We start from the raw sequence: 23,669 nt of genomic DNA, 5'->3' as shown, positions 1-23,669 counted from the left end.
TTTGGGCCTGCATAAAACAGAGGGCTTTCTAGGGGATCAGAAAAAACCTGTTTTGCACAGGTGTTACTCTAATTGTGATCCAGAGCTATGGAGGGTTTCACAGTGTGCTGCGATTCCTGTGTTGAGACCACAGCTGTTATAATTCAACTCTCTCCCCACCCTGCATGGTGGTCTTGCATTGTTTCATAGGTCCTTAATGGGATGCACATAGAAAAGTAAAACAAGACATCAAGGCTTGTGCTTGGTTCCAGTGAATGGGGGTAGTTTTGCTCCCACAGTTGGGTTTTGATCTGTCTAATAGGTCTTTGGAGAGGCAAATGTACAAACTGAAAACTTATAGCATATAGAACCACTTGTTTTAGTAATTACAAGTGAAGACTGAACATGCTTTTAAGTTATAGTGGAGCCCAAAATTAAAGGTAAAGAAACCCCTTTTCTGTTCAGGATATGTGTTTCCGTTAGTAGGGTTTTTTAGTGTCATTGCTCATAAAAGTTGATTTGGTCCTGAATGTTAGTCTTTTGGATATAAAAAAATATATTCATGTGTGTGTATATATATATTATATGTATATATTTGACTCTTGGGGTGATAATAGAAAGTATCCATTCCTTTTTGTTACTGGATTTACTTGAGTGTGGGTCATTTAGTAGTGTGCTTTTAAATTGGTGGATATGATTTTCCTTGAGGGTTGTTGTCCCAAATATAATTGGCACAATATTATGAAACATGGGCCCGGTAGAGTAGACCAGTTTTTAAGACAGTACGTTTGATTTGCTGTACTTTATGGGATAAGGCAGTAAGATATTTCATCTCTGTGAAATTAACCTTTTTAAAAATATCAACAACAAATAACTTTTCCTTGGTTATTGAGAACTCCTTATTGAACTATCAGTACGACTTCTTTTAAATTTTGAAAATGTTGTTACCCAGTTATCTTGGGTATTCTTACCTCCCCAACTTTCTATACAGCTTTTCTTTTGTCTCTCAAGTCTATATAAATTGCTTTACAGTTACCTTCCCATATAGCTACATTTCAGGGCTTTTTTCCTCCCATTCTCATAGCACCTTATATATTATTGGTAAAGGGACCATAAATTCTTCAAGGGTTAGGAACTGCTGTATATTTATCTCTGAATCTCTGTTATTCTGAATGTATTTATTAACTCAAAGATTATTCTCCACATCTTACTTCTTTCATATACCTTTGTCTTTTTTCTTATTATGCCTTCTTTGTATCATCCCACTGAGAGAAAGAGTATTTTGTTAATAATAACTTTAATGCCGTAGTCCTTAACTACATATTGGGCTTATGTGGAGAGCCTTAAAAAATATTGATACTTGGGTCCCATTTCCAAGAATTCTGGTTGAATTGGTCTGCAATGTGTCCTGGGCTTTGGAGTTTTATAGTACTGGAGTGGCTTGGCATTGCCTTCTCCGAAAAGCTCCCTAGGTGATCCTAATATCCAGCCAAGGTTGAGAGCCACTGCTCTTGTGCCCTATCAATTCCAGTCATGAATTTGAGCTTACTTGGGTTTGCACTCTATGCAAATGTCTAGCACTTTAATCTTTGCAGTGATATTTATTTAAAATGATTCATGATAATAATGATTACTAACAATAATAATAATAACAGTTATTGAGCACTTCTTGCCAGGCACTAAACACTTTATAGTTTATTTTATTTTACAAAAATAATGAGATAAGAAATAGCATTATCCCCATCTTATAGATGAGGAAATTTAAGCATAGGGAAGTTAAATAAACTCCCAAGTCACACGTTTAGTAAATGACGGAGCTGAGATTTGTATCTAGGCACGTTAACCTCAAAAGCCCACACTCCCAATCACGTTATGCTGTTGTCTGTTACACCTTCTTGGGATAATGACTCCTGATTAACGGGGATTTCTAATTACTAGAAAAATTGTTAGCCAGTCACATACTATTTCCTTATTGCCTTCATCTACTCAGCTCTGCCCTGAGGGGTATGATGAGGAAGAAATTTCTTCTAAAGAGGGACCAGGCAGACCCCAATATACAAGAAAAACATGCTGCAGAGCCATAGAAACATCTAATCAAATGTTTTCAACTGTGGTACTGTTGAGCAGTTGCATGTCCCCTTCAGTTGTGACAATCAGAACTGTTTCAGACATCGCCAAATGTCCCCTTGCAAGAACTACCACTCTAATCAAACAACTTTCAAGCTAATAATAGTAATTAAACTTGGAGTAATAAGATGTTTTGATTGATAGTGACAACTTATTTCAAAACAAGCATATCATAATTTATTTATTCAAATGAAAGTGTTTCTATCCAAGTAATCATCTGGGAAGATGACACTCATTCCAGCAATGCTGCTGTTGTTGAAAACATTTAAAAAATTGTCTTCAGATCTTGTAGTACAACTGAAAAATACTATCCAGCATAATAAATCATCCTTTGCATGGTGAATTTAATATTTAGAAATCTCTGAAAGATATTTAGAGCCAAATCTGGTGAGTAGGGTGTGCTGATAAAGATGAAAACCGGTTTTTGTAACTCTTAACAACGTGGTCTTTCTTGTGTGGCTCATTAACTATCTGATAGCCATTAAACAAGAAGAATTCAAACGAACATTCTGATTAGTGATGCTCTTCATAGAAGTTGTTCTAGAACTTCTCTGAAGGGCAATGCTCTATAATGCTCACTTTTGTTTGAAAACAAATTTCATTTTCTAAACATCATATATCATGTATGTACTAAGACTTTTCGTGGGTGGGCAAGTCCTAGTACTAGAGGAAACTGGGAAAGGTTCCTAAAGGAGGTTAATCTTGAAAGAAGGAAAAGCCAAGGACTGGCTGAGGTAAGTTGGGGAAGCAATTCAGGTAGGGGCAGTAATTGTGCAAAGCTTGGAGGTAGGAGGGAATTAGTCATGAATTAGGGATGGTGAGCAGGTGCACTTAACTAGATTGGAGAGTCTGAGTCAAGGACTGTGGTCTTCACCCTGCCCACATTATCAGTGTCACCAGAGAAGTTTATAAAAAGTGAGAGCTGCTTGAGTGTCATCTATGTTTGTGCTCAGTTGTGTATGACTCTTTGTGACCCCATGGACTGTACTCTGTCAGGCTGTTCTGTCCAGGGAGTTTGCCAGGCAAGAATACTGGAATGGGTTGCCGTATCCTACTCCAGGGGATACTGGACTATAAATAAGATCCCGCTTTGGTGGTGTCTCGAGTCTCTGTGTTTTGTTTTGAAAATCTTCACAGCATATCTTAATGCATATACATGTCTGAGCATCAATTTAATAAGACATGTACTTGGTTGAGTAAAGGGAGCCTGCAATCCATATTTTCCATGCTTACAAAGTGATAGTGGGCCAGGACAGACTTTTTAGAAGGGCAGTAAGAACCTCGTGCAGTTTTGTATATACCAAGACAATGATACTGGTGTACTAGCAGAGAATCCTGAAGATTCACTGGGGCTTCCCTGGTGGCTCAGATGGTAAAGAATCTGCCTGGGTTGTATCCCTTGGTTGGGAAGATCCCCTGGAGGAGGGAATGGCTACCCACTCCAGTATTCTTGCCTGGAGAATCCAATGGACAGAGGAGCCTGGTGGGCTACAGCCCTGGGGGTCACAGAAGAGTTGGCCACAACTGAGCAACTTTCACATTTTAGTTCTCAAGAGATTAAATTACTTGTCCAAGTTCACCTAGCTAGTAAATGCAAAGCTAAGATATGCTTCCCAAGTCTTTTAATCTCACACATGAGCAGACCAGAGAAAAAATTAGGGAATTTGTTGGAGTACAGGAGTGGGTGAGAGGTTAAAATACTAATGGAAGGTGTCTATACCTTTAGATCATCTTAGAGAGCAGGAAGGAAGAAAATGAAAATTGAATACCCACCATGTGTCAGACTGTATTATCATTTAATTTTCCCAGTATCCCAGCAGTGTAGCAGTGGTGCCCGCAAGGGTCCTGAGGCTCAGAGTGGTCAATAACTTGCCTGATGCCGCACAGATAGGAAATGAGGTTCAGAGCACACCTAGGTCATCTGGCTCCACAGCTCATCATGCTTTTTAGTGCCTCATTAGGCGCCTTATCTGAAAGCAGTGTTTCTTTACTGAGGACAGTTTTGCCCCGAGGGACATTTTACAATGTCTGGAGACATTTTGGGTTGTTATAATTGTGGGGTTAGCGGGGCTTCTACTTCTGTCTAGTAGGACGAGGCCAGATATGCTCATCGATAATGCATAGAACAGCCACAAAGAATTTTCCAGCTCAAAGTGGCAATAGTGATAAGATTGAGAAACCTTGAGGATGGTTGAAGCTCAGGAAGTTGGCAACGAAAGACAAGTTTATGGGTAAGATGATGAAGTGTCTTCAGACATTCATGTGTTAGGTTAGTGTTCAGTTAAATCTAGCTGTCTCATCTCCTTCCACCTGAGAGTTGCTTGAGGCTGAGACATTGCTCACTGTAATCTAGTAACCGACCTTGTGCCTTAACTGACTCCTTTTTTATAGGAGCCCTTCTTCAAGACCCTGCATGGTTTACCACAAGAGCAGTTAGTTTCTGACCTCTTATTAAGGTGAAGAGGCTTTTCTCCTACGTTCTCCCTTTCTTTTTTCTTCTGTTATTATTATTATTAATTTATTTCTTCTTTGTGGCCCATTGAGTTCTTGGCAGATCTTTTAGATATTTGTTCCAAGTTTTTCTTTTTAGCCTTCTGTTTGAGGGAGGTTGGTCCCTGTTTACCAGGACCCAAGTGGAAACGTCTAAGCCCAGAGGCCACAATAAGGCAGCCATTTTTAGTCACTCTCCACCTGGATTGAATCTGAGCCAGTAGATAAGAGGCAAAACATACCCATTATCAGGCCCCCTAAGCCATCTACTCCCCTGGTTTCTCCCACGGATATTCTTGTTCCAATGCCAGTAAGCCCACATACTCTGTTTGTGGTGGCTTGGAGCCAAAATCCAGGTGTGATATTCCAAAGCATTCTTGTAGAGGAGTTTTCAGCTGGTATTTTGTTTACCTGCATTTTTGGCCAGTCTCACTCACTTGGGAGCCAAAAGCTTACAGAACTGAAACATCTCTAGCTTTTACCTTACCTGTCTATAAAATATGCATGAATACAGACTTTAGACAATATGTCTGTGGCCTTCAGTGACCCCTTCTTTGCCTTTGTATTTCTTTAGGAAATTCCAAGAGGCTGTGGAAACACCTCTTACTTAGCTACTGCTGATTGGAAATCTGGTACCCACCCAAAGTGCTCTGAGGTGCTCAGCAGGGGAAAAAAAGCCCTCTAAAATCAAGGTATGTTGTTCTTGGGATTATTTCCTGTTTTTTAGTAGAAGACTCTTCTTGAATGTTGATTTTAAGGCAGCGCTGGAGAAAAATCTTAGTAAATAAACTAGCCATCAATGAGTTCTTCCACTCTATCATTTTAGGGGAAGACCTCAACATTATATAGATTTGGATTTTTGTGTGTTTGGCTTTGGGGTCATCCTCTTTGACTTCGTCAAGGTTCCACTCACTTTGGGGCTTGGGTGTATGTGTTCTGGCTGGCTCTGTGACTTCCTGCCTAGCTCACCTTTGCTAGTGCTCTAGGCTTTATCTCTGTTGTCTGCCTTAGCCTCTGATATGCAGGGCAGTGGGGCAGGTGGAAGGTCATGAGTTAGTACACAGAGATTTATGTCAGAGGGCCTGCGGGAAAGTTCAGCTCTGACTGTACTGTTTTGTTGGGAGACTTGTGTAAAGTGAGGACTCTTTGTATCTATGATCCCCTCTCTACTCTCTTGGGAAATTGAGTCTTAATACCTTTATCCTCAGTGTACTTGCTTTTGCATGTTTGAAAAAGAGCATTATGTAATGGATGGAAATATACAAGTGTGTGCTTTTGTATTACTTTTGTTGTTGAGACCTCTCTTAATCTTATTTCTGTCATCTGTAAAATGGGAATAACTCTGGCTTCTTCATACCATACCTGAATTAGGACTTTGCCTTGTTCACTGTATCTAGGATAATGCTTAGTGCTTTGTAACTACTTAATAAATATATGTTGAATAAATGAATAAACATAAAGTTTTCCAGTTCTAAATGAATTTAAGATACTGCTTTCTCAGAGAGGAGGTTGCATTTTAATCTATTTTTATTAGACATAAGATAAAATAAATATTGATATTTCTGTCTTAACTTGTCTTGTTTCTGGCCCTGTGCCATAGAACTAGCAGATGAGCACAAGGAATGAGATTATTATAGATTTTTCCGTGTTAGTAATTAGGGGCCTTTCAGAGTACACAGTGTTTTTTTTTACTAAGCACGGTTTTAGTGGAAAATTTATTATGTACTTTTAAAGGAAACATAATTGTATAGAATCTCCATCTAGATTATTTGCAGCTCAGTTTTTAAGATTTATATGAAGAAAATATAGGATGTATGGTCTTTCTTAGTCTACTGCACTGTATATTGCGCAGAGACTTCAAAGACCCTTGACGTTAGCTTGCAGCTTAGGGAGAGTGAAGATATCTACAGGCTGTGCCTGTCTTTTGATTCATAGGTGTGATATACCCTATGCATACACACATGCATACACACATGTGTGCACGTGTTATCAGGACAGTGGCAGCTCATTTGATGAACCTTGGTGTCAGAAAAGTCAAATTTGCGTGTTTGCTTATGCCTTTTGTTAAGATTCCTTACTGTACTCATGTTGAATCATAGTCAATCAAGTTTTACAATGAAATGCACGATATGTATACCAAGAGGGACAAATGAAGACTCTAAATAGCCTCGTGGAAATTTAGGTCAGACTTTTGCCACCAAATGAGTTTTCAGATCAAGTCGAGTTTGCCATCAAAAGAGTTGAGGAAAAAATAAAAATTTTGCTTTTAAGAAAATTTTGGTTATTTGAGTTAATGGACAAATAATTGTAGACTGGTATTTCAAAAATACAATTTTTCTATTTTTTTAAATTTTATTAAGAAGACAGATCATTTTGTGTATGTTTTTTTTTCTTTTTAACTTTTAATTTTGTATTGGGGTCTAACCGATTAACAGTGTTGTGATAGTTTCAGGTGAACAGCAAAGGAACTCAGTCATACAGATACAGGTATATCCATTCTCCCCCACACCCTACTCCCGTCCAAGCTGCCGTATAACACTGAGCAGAGTTCCATGTGTTATACCATAGGTCCTTGATGGTTATCCATTTTAAATATAGCAATGTGTACATGACCATCCCAAACTCCCTATCCCTTCTTCATGGCAACCATAAGTTTGTTTTAAAAGTCTTTGAATCTTTTTCTGAGAAACTTCATTTTATCCAGAGCCTTTTGGAGGGAGGCAGGTGGCTTGCCTTAGGGCTCATTGTCCTCCCCAGAAAGCCTACAGAGTTTCTGTTCACAGTCATTTGAAAATCAGCTCAATATATTTCTTTGTGCAGAATGTTAAAATGGCTTGGATTCCACTAGAGGGCAGTTGGGCCTTATCTCAGTGGACTTTATGGTTATCAGATCTGTTCCTGCCAAATTGAGTAATTTTTGCCATTAACCACCACTCATTTCTGTTTCTTTTCAGCACCTGTCTGTCCTACTTATCATCACCCACGCTACTAATATATGTCAGTTATTCCCACACTTGCATCCAGCCTAGATTGTTCTTCTGAACTCTTATTCAACATTTTTAGTTGGCTGTTTTAAAGACTATTGAATCTAGATATGATGAAGGTTGACCCCAAGAGCTCTACTGCCTGTTATCTACCTCTCATTCTCTTCTTCCTGTGCCCCTTGGCTCAGGGAAAGTCACCCCTGTCTATTTGCTTATGCAAGCCTTGGAACTTAGGTTTCATCCCTGATGCTCCCATTCCTTCATAATTCCTCATCAGAGCCTCTCCATTTTACTTGCCAAATGTCTCTCAAGGTCTATCTACTTTTGTATGTCTCCACTCCTAGCTAACAACTTTCTTTTATTTGGCTATTAGCCACCTATTTAGTCTCCTAGCTCTAGTCTTGCCTTTCTCCCTTCTTCCAAATTTCTCTCTTATCCTCTGTTTTTCCTTCTGCCAACTCTAGACCTTTCAGTCTTCATTTCTATCCCCACACTTTCGTATTTCTACCCATTACGAAATGCTGTTTCTCAAACCTGAGGAAAGTGAGTACACTGAGGGTGAAGGTTCAGTTCAGTTCAGTGCAGTCGCTCAGTCGTGTCCGACTCTTTGCGGCTCCATGAACCGCAGCACGCCGGGCCTCCTTATCCAACACCAACTCCCGGAGCCCACCCAAACTCATGTCCATTGAGTCGGTGATGCCATCCAGGTATCTCATCCTCTGTTGTCCCCTTTTTCTCCCACCTTCAATCTTTCCCAGCATCAGGGTCTTTTCAAATGAATCAGCTCTTCGCATCAGGTGGCCAAAGTATTGGAATTTCAGCTTCAACATCAGTCCTTCCAATGAATACCCAGGACTGATCTCCTTTAGGATGGACTGGCTGGATGTCTTTGCAGTCCAAGGGACTCTCAAGAGTCTTCTCCAACACCACAGTTCAAAAGCATCAATTCTTCAGCACTCAGCTTTCTTTATAGTCCAACTCTCACATCCATACATGACTACTGGAAAAACCATAGCCTTGACTAGATGAACCTTTGTTGACAAAGTAATGTCTCTGCTTTTTAATATGAGGATGAAGGTAGTAAGACTCAACTTCCCAAGACAGTAGAGGTGGGTCATATATACAAGTAGTCCTTGCTATGCATGGTTCCTTATATGTATAAATTTGAGTTAGCATGATTTAGTTAAATAATACCAGTCCTCCAGTATCAGTCTCCCAGCAATACAGTACAAATTTTAGATTTCCATTTAGTCACTTCCTTAGAAAAGTCTTCCCCTTGGAGATTTAAGAACATCTTAAAGGCACTTACAACACCATGTATTATTATTTTTTTTTCATGGCACTTATCACAGTTTGTAATTATCTGTTTCCTCCTACCTTTCCTGTGTCCCACCCTCCCTTTCTTCTTTCGTCCTATAAATTGGCTTATTGTTGTCTGCCTTGTTTGTTCATTACATTAAAGGGCAGTGAGGTTATACTATCTCTAGCTTTTAACAGTGACTGGGAATTCTCAGTTAATAAAGGCTGAATGAATGGATAAATTAACAAAAACAGGGCCCATTTGTTTCTTGGGAAACTAAGAAAGACACAAAGAAAGAAATTTTAGTGTGGAGTTTAGTTTACAACATACCCTCAGTAAATATTCATTGAATGGATGATGAATCTATGGTGCTGGAATTGATATGAAGGACTTATGTAGGGAAACTGAATCTTTCCAATACCTTTAGAAGAATTATTTGAACAATTCAGGATGATGTATAAAAGAAAGTGTAAAAAAATCACTCATAATCCATCTTGCTCCCTTCTTTTCTATTGTTACTCAAGTATTGTATGGATATAGTCTTGTTTTAGATTCAGACCATACAGATGTTTGAAAAAATGAAGAATAAAAGATGACAAACTCTTTCTACCGTCACTTTCATTTTTCTGCCAGAGGAAACCATTATCAAATTAAATGTACATTTTCTCTACTACCCCCTCTATGCATTTCACAATTATATATATGTACCTGCATTCATGCTAAGTTGCTTTAGTTGTGTCTGACTCATTGTGACCCTATGGACGCCAGCCTGCCAGGCTCCTCTGTCCATGGGGTTTTCCAGGCATGAATACTGGAGTGGGTTGCCATGCCCTCCTCCAGGGGATCTTCCCAATCCAGGGATTGAACTCGTGTCTCTTATGTCTCCTGCCTTGGCAGGCGGGTTCTTTACCACTAACGCCACTTGGGAAGCCCTATATATGTACATGCACACACATTAAAAAAAAAAATGGAAGAAAGAGAAAAACCACTTGAAGGCATGAAGGCCGCATGGTGGCGGCCACCATGTGAGGCAAAGCAGTCCATGAAAACACCCTGGTAAGACTGTTAAGGAGAGGAGAAATAACATATTTAGCCCCAAATTGATATGGTATAATTCCCCCTTTCTCTGTGCCCAACCCGAACCACACTTCAATAAAGTCTGCTTCACACATATATGAGGACGTATAAACAAAAAACACCAAAAAACCCAAAAGAAAAATAAACAAAATGGGATTATGTTGTAGGGGAGAAAATATAGTTTCCCCTTTAGTCTTCTAGGTTTTTGGCTGAGACCCTCCTGTAATAAAATAATAGACTATTAAGAGAAAACATATACAAGTTTAATAATGTGTACATCTCCTGAATATGTGGGAAATATCCAGGAAAGCTGAGTAACTTTCTGAAAGCCACTACCTTAAATACCATCTCTAACTAAAGATGAAAGACATGGGGTGGTGGTGGTAGGGAAGGCCAGTTAGGTGTGGTTACCAGGAAAATCACAGTAAAAGCAAGAGTGTGGCTATTTAGAGACTTAGAGTCAACCACCTCTTCCTGGGCCTTCCGTGGTGGCTCAGACAGTAAAGGATCTGCCTGTAATGCAGGAGACCTGGGTTCAATCCCTGGGTCAGGAAGATCCCCTGGAGAAGGGAATAGCTACCCACTCCAGTATTTCTTGCTTGGAGAGTTCCATGGACAGAGGAGCCATGGAACTGAGTGACATGGCTGAGTGACTAACACTTTCACTTCCCTCTTCCTGGTGCAGAGAGGGCAACACCCTTAACAAATGAAGATGTCTTTTATAAATGCAAATTTTCTTCCCAAAGGGTAACTTCTACTGGGTTTTCACAGCTTCTTCAATATCTGCTATTTTTCTTAAAAAAAAAATTCAAAAAATTTCTTATGCCATAGGGAAATATTTTGGCACAATTCTGCTCTTCCAGTGTTTTTCTTACTATTCTGTAACTATGCTCTTCTTAATGAGACTCAGATTCTCTCAACATGGTAGACATAAGTTTACCTTATTCTTCATAGTGCTTTGTAAGATAGATGTACTATTATTAATGTACCATTCCTCTATTAATGGAAATATGGCTTCTCCATTTTTTTTCAGTTACAAACTGCTGCTGCTGAGTTGCTTCAGTCGTGTCTGACTCTGTGCGACCCCATAGACGGCAGCCCACCAAGCTCCCCCATCCCTGGGATTCTCCAGGCAAGAACACTGGAGTGGGTTGCCATTTCCTTCTCCAATGCATAAAAGTGAAAGTGAAGTCGCTCAATCGTGTCCGACTCGTAGCGACCCCATGGACTGCAGCCCAATTACAAACTATGCTTTGTTAAACCTCCTACTTTTGTGCATATATTACATCTTCTCCTGTGTGGGTTTTACAAAGTGGAATTGCTACATCAAAGAGCACATTTTACATTTTGATAAATATTGTCAAATTGAATCAAGCACACTATTTGAGTGTGCTTGTCTCCACTTGTCAAGACAGAGTAGTTAAATAATTATTTAAAATAAATAGGGACTTCCCTGGATATGAATCTACCTGCCAATGCAGGGGACACAGGTTCAGTCCCTGGTCCCAGAATATTCCATTGGCTGTGGAGCAAGTAAGCCCATGTGTCACAACTACTGAGCCCATGCTCTAGGGCCTGCAAGCCACAACCGCTAAAGCCTGTATGCTCTAGGGCCTGCAAGCCACAACCGCTAAAGCCTGCATGCTCTAGGGCCTGCAAGCCACAACCGCTAAAGCCTGCATGCTCTAGGGCCTGCAAGCCACAACCGCTAAAGCCTGCATGCTCTAGGGCCTGCAAGCCACAACCGCTAAAGCCTGCATGCTCTAGGGCCTGCAAGCCACAACCGCTAAAGCCTGCATGCTCTAGGGCCTGCAAGCCACAACCACTGAGCCCATGTTTCACAACTACTGAAGCTTGTGCACCGAGAGCTGGCATTTCACAAGAGAAACCACCGTAATGAGAAGCCCACACACTGCAACTGGAGAGTAACCCTTGTTCTCTGCAACTGGAGAAAACCCACACACAGCAACAAAGACCCAGTGAAACAGAAGATAAAAGTAAAATAGATAAATATATAATTTAAAAAGTAATGTCATCTGATGGATGAGAAGTATTTCATTGTTGTTTTGGTTTGCATTTCCCTGATATATAATGTAGATGGGGATCTTTTAATTTGTTTATGTTTATGTTTAATTTGTGGATGTATGCATATATATATCAATTATATCTTTTACCCATTTTTATATGGTCTTTTTATTTAGAAGAGCTTTTCATAGTCATTTGTTTAACCTTGTGAGCAAGAATTATGTCACTTGCACTGTATAGGCATAATGCTAGGTGTTGGAATTTTGGATAATACAACACAATATATATAACATGCAGTACCGACTCTCTTAAGGGTAGGCTGGTTAGAGGAAATACAGGCTTGCAAAGAAAATATTAATAAATGCAATAATGCATTAAAATTGTGTGTTAGACAAAGTGCTTGCTTAAGAATAACTGGGTTGTGGATAGTTGCTTATAAGTCATATCAGAGGGAGAAAAATTGAAACTGGCATAACAGTGCATCTCTCTAGTAGCAAATTCACAATATATTGAAAGTTGCTTGCTATTTTTTTTAGCTTACTGTACTATGCTTAAATGAGACTTTTTATGTATTTAACTCAGCAATTATTGCTTATGCTATACTAGTTCTGAAGGCCAGAGTATTAAGAATAAAGACTCTTTGAAGTAATTTAATGTTTTAATTTTGAGTTTTGTTTTCCTGTCTCAAAGTGCAATGATGTTCTCACCCAACTATATCAGAGTCCTTTGACAGCTTCTGTGACCTTTCATTGTACAGAATAAGTGGACATACAAGCAGAGTCACACAGACATAGCTGAACCAAGTGGCATTATGAGAAAGTACGAGGCAGACAGAAAGTACCAGACAGGCACTGATGCTGGCGACCGCAACGCTGATGAAGAAGACTGTCCAGCTGGAGAGGCCCTCATTCATGAGATTTCTGTTTGCGAGTTAAAGCAAAACTTATTTAATACATCAGTACTACAATTTATTAAGAACCGTAGAGACCTGAGTGAGTTAGTATGATAGTGAGAGCCTTACTTTTGTCCAGAGAGAGGGTTAATGTTTGTATATCCTTATGGAAAATTATAAAATTCATCATTTTTGTACAAAAGTCACCAACAATTAATTTTTTTCTTCAGGTGAAAGCTGGAGTGGTGTTTCAGTTTACTGAGTGAGCTTGAAACCCAGAAGGACCTTGTGGGGCTCTTGGGCGTGGAAGCTTTCTTTGTCACCTGTTTCTGATAGGCAAGACTCTTAACTTCCATAACCTTCCCTTAGTTCCAAAGGGCAGATTTGCACAGTTGCTAATTAAGGGAGAAGCAGCCAAGAAACCACCTGAGGCAAGATTAGCGGGACCAGAGAATCTCATCATTAGGAGAGCATTACTTGAGATTAAGAGAGTGCAAGCCCTGCTCACACTCTCATCTTGTCAGCAATCCCACCCTTGAACTATTGCTATAAAACTCTTCATTAGATCCTCCCAGGTTAGGACACAGTTTTCAAGAGCAGGAGCCCGCTGGGTCCTGTTTTGCCTGACAAAGCAATAAAGCTATTTTTTCCTACTTTACCCCAAATTTTGTCTCTGAGATTCGATTTGACACTAGTGCAGAGAGGCTGAGCTTTTGGTATTTTCTCTGTGGATTTAGGAAGGCAGAAGGGTAGTTAGTTTTATTTCTTTTTAAGTACACTCACAGTTAAATTGACCAGAAGGGAGATAGGAGAGTGGGCAGAATTATTGATCAGGTCAGTACAGAGAAATGCACAATGCATTCTTCTGGGCTTTCTAACTGTGTGTGTTTGGGGGAGGGTGTCAGAAATATGATAAACCATGAAATATGATAGTGCATGCAATAGCTTGTAAATTGTGTGTTATTAGTCACAGTGATATTATTTTCTATCGAAATATAAACCCCAACCACGGGATTTGATGTTCAGTTATAGAATGGGTTTATAAACAGCAATCTGACTGGAAAAAAACTGACCTTGAAGCTGTGTTTGTATAGCAAATACCTTATTTTTGTTTATGTGGAGTGGTAGAAAAGGCAGCAATGTCGATTGTGAGTCAGTACAACACCACATGTACCCTCATCCCGTTGGCAGCACCGCTGAACCTCACAAATATTTTGTCAAGATAGAGATAAACTCTGACCGCCATCTTGTGGAGGGGTCTGCCATTACCAAGTCACAGTGAGCGTGAGGTGGTGATAGAGGAGGAGGGACTGAGAGGGAGATAAAAGCCATGGGCAAATGTTTCTCTCACCTGAGGATTCTGGTAGAGACTATAGGAGAGATAAAAACCCACAGATACACAATTTGTCACTTGACAGGAAAGCCATATTAGCTGAACCTGTAGAGGAGGTCTTCCCCTAATTTGATTTAGGTTTCTATAGGATGGCGGATCTGGAATAGCTATGAGGGAGCATTTGTCATTCTTATCTTCTTTTTCCCAGATCCCTGAGCTTGGGAAGGGATTTTTCTCACATTCTTCTGAGTTCAAAGAGCTTACTGAAAAACAGACAGTCAATATTTATTCTTCCATATTACTCCAGTACATACTACGCTAGAGCACATTTGTTTTCACAAAACTTAATTAGATTTTCCGGAAATGAAAAGCATTTGCTTTTTTATGGATTTACTATCAGTCTAAAATCCAAAAACCTTTCCAATATTTTAATACAAACCAGTTTTAGAGACTTAAGTTAAAGGAATGTGTTCAACGTAGGAATAACACTGATAAAAGAGACTTTCGGTATGTCCCAGATAGCACCTAGCCTGACAGGGTAACATTTTCGTGAAAATGACTGAGATATGTTATTAAAGGGAGGCTTTTTTTTTTCTTGAAGTATTTAAAGCATAGTTTGCTTTTCACTTGACAGGACAACAACAATAGGAACCACGTGACTGTTTTTCAGTTAGCAAAGCATTCTTTACAGGTGCCTATCTGGTTGTTCTTGGATGGCTTCAGGGCACAGACACTGTATTTATCTTTTGGAAGTTCTCCACCAGGTCCAAGTGTTTGATCCCAGGAATGGGTGAGGCACATCATGTCTTCTGAAGGGTTTGACATTTTATTTGCCTGTAATGTGGCATGCTCAGGAACATATCTGGGTGAAGACTCTGTTTTTCACTGAATCTAGAACCTTACAGGACTGTAGCATTCTATGTTTCTAATGTAAATTTGGCAGTAATACCTAGTGTAATATCTGGCACAGAGTAGGTGCTGATTGAATGCCCTGAGATAAGAGGGTTGAGTTATCACTCACAACCTAGAAATGTACTGAAATTCTTGTAATGATTTCTACAAGAGCCTCAAGCAATGGTCCCAAATTTGGCTCTATTACCGTTTGGGGCTGAACAATTCTTTGTTGTAGGGGAATGTCTTTTGCACTGTAGGAGGTTTAGCAGCATCCTTGCCCTCCACCTGTTAGGTGCCATTTGCATTCCACAGTTGGGAAAACTGAAAATGTCTTTAGACATTAACAAAATTTCCCACGGGGGCAAATTGGAGTTGCTGCCCTGAACTTCAGTGTAGTTGTGTGGAAAAGATCTGGTTTTAGGCGTGAGTTGAGTTAGCAGGACTAAGTAATGAAATATGATATAAGCACCCTGGAAATGTCTTTTTTACCAATAGTATCTCCCTTGATGATAGCATCTTCTAGGAAGGCTGACCATGTTAGCTGGGATAGTTACAGAAAATTGAGAGCAAATGACTAGGCAGTCAGCCAGGGAAATGGTTCTTTTTTGATTTAAAGAGATAGACAGTCACTGAGGAGTCATGCAGTCACTTGTAAAAAGCAGGTGTCCCAGAGATAACGTGGTGTATTGGGGGGCGGGGAATGGAAAGGAAATCAGGAGACTTGCACTCTAATCCTGACTTGGCTACTGACCAGCTGTGTCTCATAGGGAAACTCTCTTCCACTTGGCTTATAACAAGAGGGCTGAACTAAGTGACCTCTGAGGTTCTTCTTACCCCTCAGGTGTGAAGAAATTGTGAATTTATTTATCCAATGAATAGCCTGTTATTACCTGTTTTTGCAGAAGAGGAGTAGGGCTTTGAAGGAATGCAATGTAGGAATCAGGGAAATATTAATTAGAAGTATAGGAAGATAAGTAATAGGTCTTGGGGAATGATAAAATCTAAGATGAGGGTAATGGAGTTTGTGCTAAATGGAAGTCATAATGTATAAGGAAGATGCAGGAGACATACAATTTTGCCGGTGTGTGTGTGTGTGTAGGTTGATGGTGGGGGTGCTGAGTGGGCCACAGCTAGCAAGGTCGATGGTGGGGGTGCTGAGTGGGTCACAGCTAGCAAGCTCCCTTAGGGAGGAGGGTTTACTTGGAAGAACAGCCTCTCTTGCCAAATATGAAAACCACCATCATAGATTACTGACGGCAGTGGGCACTCTTGGATGTGTATAGAAGCCCTCAGTGGAGCATTCAGCTGATTCGACAGCATTACCTATTTTGCAGATGTACATGTCAAAGCAGTCCATAAATATTGTCTTGTGGAAACCAATGTCATGCTTCATTGACTAAGAAAAGTAGAATGGCCTAAAATATTCTGATATTCAATAACACAGAAACAAGGCTAGGACAAATCTGGCTGGAATTTGAATGTTTGAAGGGTTTTTTAGCCGTTTTGGGTTTGATAAAAGAGCAAACTCATTTCATGAAGTAGTCTTATCCTTAGTTTCCAAACACAATGTGTATTTGAAAGGAAATTCAACCCATATGTTTTTGATTAATCATCAAAATATTATTTCTTAAGAGTTGTTTGATGTCTAAGAAGTATTTAAACCCTTTGAATAATTTTAAAGAAATATATATATATATATTTTTTCTCTTTAAAACAGGAAATCACTTTTTAAAGAGTTTAAATGAGTTTGGACACAAATGAGATTCAGACTTGAAATCCTGACCCTGTAAGATTAGGGAAAGTTTGGAACTTGCCAAAATAGACTCTCCCATTCCTCCCTAAATGTCAGTACCTTCTGATATTATATTGTCATCAGAAATACTTGGGTATTGTCCAACAGGGTGAAATATTTTGTTATAGTTTTCTTTCAAGTCATAGGATTCATAACCTCAATAAACTTTGACTCTCTTCTTCTCTCATTTGCATTGGCCTTTGTATCAGGTAAGCTACTAAATTCTCTACCTCTTTCAATCTGTCTCTTTCTCTTAGATTTCTGTTGCTTCAACCTTTTCAGGCATTTATCACCTCAGACCTCGATCACAGCATTTACCATCTAGCTGGTGCCTCCCTGTGTCTAGTCTCTCCTGGCACCAAGCAGATGTGTATGTTGTTGTCTTTTAATCCTCACCAAAATCCTCAGTAAATCTTGAGTGAAATCCTTACTCTCCTGCTGGAGAACTGTCAGTGGTTCCTAAGGCCAGTGAATCCTTTAGTACACATTCAACACTTTTCTTCCCTCGTAGCTCAGTCAATAAGGAATCTGCCTGCAAAGCAGGAGACCCAGCTTCAATTCCTGGGTCGGGAAGATCCCCTGGAGATGGAAATGGCAACCCATTCCAATATTCTTTTTTTATTTTATTGGAGGCAAATTACCTTACATTAATATATTGGTTGGTTTTGCCATACATTGACACGAATCTGCCCCGAGTGTACATGTGTTCCCCTTCTTGAACCCCCCTCCCACCTCCCTCTTCCCCATATCCTCCCTCCAGGTCATCCCCGTGCACCAGCCCCAAGCATCCTGTATCTTGCGTCCATTCCAATATTCTTGCCTGGAGAATCCCATGGACAGAGGAGCCTGGCAGGCCACAGTCCATGGGGTCTCAAGAGCCGAACACAACCGAGCAACTTAACCACTACAACACTTCTCTGCATTCATTGGCCCAGAGTACTTTTCAAACCTATCAGCCTGTACTGACCAGTAGAGAATCTCTTCTCAGAGTGACTTGGTTGCTTTGTGAAACAAGACCTGTAGGTAGGTCTGAGATGTCCTTCCTCCTGCTCATTTAATGAGAATCAACCCTAGTCTCACCTCCTTTCTGATGACTCCTGCCTCTGTTATTACTCCTTCCTTAGAGTTCATCACACTTTCTTATGCCACTTGTCTTTTTGTATTGGTGTCTGATCTGATGCTACTGTATAGAATTACTTCACTTCATAGGTGTCTATGCCTTGCCTCCTTATCTAGAAGACAGACTTGGTTCTATAGGGGTGATTCTCCTAGTATAATTCCTGGAATGTAGTATCAATATCATCTGAGAATTTGTCAGACCTCTAATTTCTTAGGCCCCACCCCAAGACTGCTGAATTAGAAATTCTAGGTGTGGGTCCCAGGATGTTGTATTTTAACACGTCTTCCAGGTGATTTGATTGCATGCTCAAAGTTGCGAACTGCTGTTGTAAAGGAAAAAACTAGTTTTATATTTCTTTGTATCCTGCACAATGCCAGGAAAAAACTGAAAATACAGAAATTATTAAACTTCCAGAGAACTTGAATTTTGAAAGAAGTTCTCAATGACATGCAAAGAAGAGAACGAGAACACAAATTTTTTTAAATGAAATTTTAAGAAATAAAAGCTACTCTTTCTTACTGATGGTCATGGAGGATTAAATAGTTCATAAGTTTATGAATAATCCTTTTAATGAGAACTTCTTCATTTTTCTTTTTTCCTTTTTTAAGGACTTTAGCATTATTTAGCACTGAGTATGGCAGAAAGTGAAGAGGAACTAAAAAGCCTCTTGATGAAAGTGAAAGAGGAGAGTGAAAAGGTTGGCTTGAAGCTCAACATTCAGAAAACAAAGATCATGGCATCTGGTCCCATCACTTCATGGGAAATAGATGGAAAAACAGTGGAAAAAGTGTCAGACTTTATTTTTTTGGGCTCCAAAATCACTGCAGATGCTGATTGCAGCCATGAAATTAAAAGACGCTTACTCCTTGGAAGGAAAGTTATGACCAACCTTGATAGTATATTAACAAGCAGAGACATTACTTTGCCAACAAAGGTCCATCTAGTCAAGGCTATGGTTTTTCCCGTGGTCGTGTATGGATGTGAGAGTTGGACTGTGAAGAAAGCTGATCGCTGAAGAATTGATGCTTTTGAACTGTGGTGCTGGAGAAGACTCTTGAGAGTCCCTTGGACTGCAAGGAGATCCAACCAGTCCATTCTAGGGGAAATCAATCCTGGGTGTTCATTGGAAGGACTAAAGCTGAAACTCCAATACTTTGGCCACCTCATGTGACAAGTTGACTCACTGGAAAAGACTCTGATGCTGGGAAAGGTTGGGGGCAGGAGGAGAAGGGAACGACAGAGAATGAGATGGCTGGATGGCATCACTGACTCTGTGGACATGAGTTTGAGTGAACTCCAGGAGTTGGTGATGGACAGGGAGGCCTGGCGTGCTGTGATTCATGGGGTCGCAGAGAGTCAGACACGACTGAGCAACTGAACTGAACTGAACTGAATCAGATGATAGAATTTAGCACATTATGTTCCCAACATTTTTGAAACTGTAAATCTGTAGTTTATAGATGATTTTTTTCTTTGGAGGTTGTTTGCTTGATGGCCATATGTGAGCCTAGAAAATAATTTCCTTTTCTTCTGTTTTTCCTTAAAATCCTTTCTTATAGCTTAGAACACTTACGTAGAGGTGAATGTTGAGACATAATAAAAAAGTAGTGATATACAGAAAAATCAATCATTTGTGTATATCTGTATACCACCAAGGAATAAATAACTTACTGTTTCTCAAGAAGTGTAAACATTGTATTCTTCTCTTCTCTGTCCTCCTCCAATTTATACACAGCACCACAGTTTATAAGCTTCATTGCTGTGGTGAGCCTTAACCCAGTCATATTTTTTCTGTACTCCTCAATAAAGTTTTACAGTCAGGAATGAACCCTATAAAGTGCCTGTGTCTGGCAGGCCTACCTATTGGGCAAGCCCACAATTGCAGTGAGCCAGTGTGAGAACACTGGTACACATGAACCCAGGCAGATAACAGAGGAGCCAAGGTCTACTTCAGTTTCCATTGGTAACAACCTGTGAGCCTGGCTTTTGATTAGAGGCAGCAACCCAGTTAATTAGCATGGCACTGAAAAAAGCATTTGTGCTTTGGAGTAGGGTAGACCTGGGTTGGAAATTCAGCTCTATCTCTAGCGATTTGCTTCCTGTTATTTTTTCCTTTTGGAATGAGGTTCCTAGTATCAGTCCTTTCGAGTTGTTGAAGAAGGTATGCCTTATGTATGTAAAGTACATGGCTCAAGTTGAGTGTTCAGTAAGTCGGAGTTACTATTGTTCAGTTCAGTTCAGTTCAGTCACTCAGTCGTGTCCGACTCTCCGCGACCCCATGAATCACAGCACGCCAGGCCCTCTGTCCATTACCAACTCCCAGAGTTCACTCAAACTCATGTCCACAGAGTCGGTGATGCCATCCAGCCATCTCATTCTCTGTCGTCCCCTTCTCCTCCCGCCCCCAACCTTTCCCAGCATCAGAGTCTTTTCCAGTGAGTCAACTCGTCGCATGAGGTGGCCAAAGTATTGCAGTTTCAGCTTTAGCATCAGTCCTTCCAATGAACACCCAGGATTGATCTCCTTTAGAATGGACTGGTTGGATCTCCTTGCAGTCCAAGGGACTCTCAAGAGTCTTCTCCAGCACCACAGTTCAAAAGCATCAATTCTTCGGCGATCAGCTTTCTTCACAGTCCAACTCTCACATCCATACATGACCACGGGAAAAACCATAGCCTTGACTAGACGGACCTTTGTTGGCAAAGTAATGTCTCTGCTTTTTATTTATTTATTTATTTTTTGAAAGTTGGAGGGACTAGTTCTTTATTTCAAAAAGACATTTGTCAATTTTCAGTAACAGTTATACTATTGTTTTTTTTCTCCTAGTTGGTCCCCAAAGAGACCATACCAAAGGAGAGAACATTTTAAGCCAATTAAGCTGCAGGATGCATACTTAACTAACAGACCTCACTGAAACCTCATCAAAAAAAGGGGGATTGGGTAGGGAAAGAAACTTTACAAGTTCAGCACACTGCTAGCCCACAGACTGTAGAGAGCTCTCACAGGCAGAGGGGTGATCAGGGTGCCTCAACTCCAAAGAAGCAAAGTTCCAAAATAATATAAAATTTAAAAAGTTTTGTGCAGAGCTTTTCAAGATTTCTCCAGCACTAACCGATACAAAACACAATGAGATGGCACTTTTAGAGACAGCAGCTTCAGACCCAGAAAAGGGTGATGAGATGAGTTTCATATGGCTAAATCAGTGGCAAAACATAATTTTCTTTCCTTTCTTTCAAGGAAGCAGGAGAGCAAATAAGTGGTCACTTGAACATAAGGGGCACATGATCCATTCTGTGAGCAGTTGGAAACAGGGTCGATCTGGGACAAGGATTTGGTCTCAGAGGTTTCACCGTCTTAATTGTTTGGTCACTTCTGATGAAAAAAGAAAAAAAAAGAGTTGTCCAAAGATACCGTAAAGCTGAAAACCTGAACAGCACTTTTTTTTTTTTTGGCTAACTCCTCCTGGAATCATCTTTCTGGTTTGGCAGGTACTTTTTACAGAGCAATGAGGTTTCCCCAAATGGAGCCTTTCTCTGGGCTGCTAGGCTCTCAGTAAGGCAGGCCCAAACCTTTTCCCTTTCTCTCTGGAGAAGGCAATATGCATTAAGCCAAAATATTACCTTCCAAAAGTGAGAAAGGGATTAGACTGCTGCTTCAGAACTACGGAATTATCTGGAATGTTTTTTACAAATGGTTGTTACATCAACAACAAAAAAGGTAATTACAAAATGTGTACATCACAACATGCTTTTAAAGACACTTTGCATTGTGCTCACATTCCCTTAAACGTTGTTCCCAAAGGTGCTCAGCCTCTAGCCCAACTGGAATCTCTGGGGAGAGGCAGAGACAGTTTGGCGAAAAGGACACAGGAGTTGGGGTGGGCGGAGGTGGTGAAAGGAGAAAGCAGCCTTCCAGTTAAAGATCAGCCCTCAGTTTAAAGGTTAGCTTCGGGCAGGCTGGCCGCAGTGGAGTCGGGGTGAGAGGGAGGAGCAGCGGCAGGGGGGAGCTGGGTGCTCTACATCTCATTCAGGTCAAGCAGAGTCTGGTCCAGCATCCTTTGTGTAAGAGGTGCTCCTCTTTGGTGCATTTCATTTTATCTTCCAAATCATCAATTGTCTTTTCCAGCTTGGCTACCGATCTCTCAGCAAACTCAGCACGGGTCTCTGCCTCCTTGAGTTTATTGGTAAGGATCTTTATCTCTTCCTCATATTTGTCTTCTTTTTGAGAGTACTTTTCTTCAGCACCACTCAGACACTTCAGGTTCTGGTCCATCAGTCTGATTTGCTCATCCATCTCTCAGCAACGGGACTCTGCCAGCTTGGCTCGCTCCTCTGTGCGTTCCAAGTCTCCCTCAATAATCACCAACTTACGAGCCACCTCTTCATACTTCCTGTCCGCCTCTTCTGCAATGTGCTTAGCTTCTTTGAGTTGGATTTCCTGGAATTCCATTTTTTCTTCATCTTTTAAGGCTCGGTTTTCAATAACCTTCATACCTCTCTCAGCGGCTTTCTCAGCTTCCTCCAGTTTTTGCAGGGCAGTGGCCAGGCGCTCTTGAGCTCGGTCCAGCTCCTCTTCAACCAGCTGGATCCTACGGTTCAAGGAGGCCACCTAAGCCTCAGCCTGTTCTCGGGTCCGTCTTTCTCCCTCCACTTCCCGCTGGAGGGGCTCGGCCCTCTCCTCTGCATCATCGGCCTGCTGCTGCAGAACCTGGATCTTGCGATTCACCGCCTCGATGGTGGTGATCCCGGCCATGGTCCCCACCCAGCTCCTGCTTGCCTTAGCGTTCCTGCCTCCTCTGCTCGGCGTTGCAGCCGCTTCTCTTGCTTTTTAATATACTATCAAGGTTGGTCATAACTTTCCTTCCAAGGAGTAAACGTCTTTTAATTTCATGGCTGCAATCACCATCTGCAGTGATTTTGGAGCCCAAAAAAATAAAGTCTGACACTGTTTCCACTGTTTTTCCATTTCCCATGAAGTGATGGGACCAGATGCCATGATCTTTGTTTTCTGAATGTTGAGCTTCAAGCCAACCTTTTCACTTTCCTCTTTCACTTTCATCAAGAGGCTTTTGAGTTCCTCTTCACTTTCTGCCATAAGGATAGTGTCATCTGCATATCTGAGGTTATTGATATTTCTCCCAGCAATCTTGATTCCAGCTTGTGCTTCTTCCAGCCCAGCATTCCTCATGATGTACTCTGCATAGAAGTTAAATAAGCAAGGTGACAATATACAGCCTTGATGTACTCCTTTTCCTATTTGGAACCAGTCTGTTGTTCCATGTCCAGTTCTGACTGTTGCTTCCTGACCTGCATACAGGTTTCTCAAGAGGCAGGTCAGGTGGTCTGGTATTCCCATCTCTTTCAGAATGTTCCACAGTTTATTGTGATCCACACAGTCAAAGGCTTTGGCATAGTCAATGAAGCAGAAATAGATGTTTTTCTGAAACTCTCTTGCTTTCTCCATGATCCAGTGGATGTTGGCAATTTGATCTGTGGTGCCTCTACCTTTTCTAAAACCTGCTTGAACATCTGGGAATTCACGGTTCACATATTGCTGAAGCCTGGCTTGGAGAATTTTGAGCATGACTTTACTAGTGTGTGAGATGAGTGCAATTGTGTGGTAGTTTGAACTTTCTTTGGCATTGCCTTTCTTTGGG

At 40.7% G+C, this 23,669-nt stretch overlaps 1 pseudogene; it reads right to left on the bottom strand.

Annotated features, from left to right (window-relative positions):
- Positions 1 to 22,027: 22,027 nt before the first annotated feature.
- Positions 22,028 to 22,765, bottom strand: LOC129553052 (uncharacterized; annotated as a pseudogene).
- Between the last annotated feature and the right edge of the window lie 904 nt (positions 22,766 to 23,669).

The sequence above is a fragment of the Moschus berezovskii genome, chromosome 18, assembly GCF_049115385.1.
Source record: "Moschus berezovskii isolate FMDL1 chromosome 18, NW_MosBer_1.0, whole genome shotgun sequence".
NCBI classification, from domain to species: Eukaryota; Metazoa; Chordata; class Mammalia; order Artiodactyla; family Moschidae; genus Moschus; species Moschus berezovskii.
Note: the sequence above shows the minus strand (reverse complement) of the source record. Positions and strands in the feature narration are given on the sequence as shown.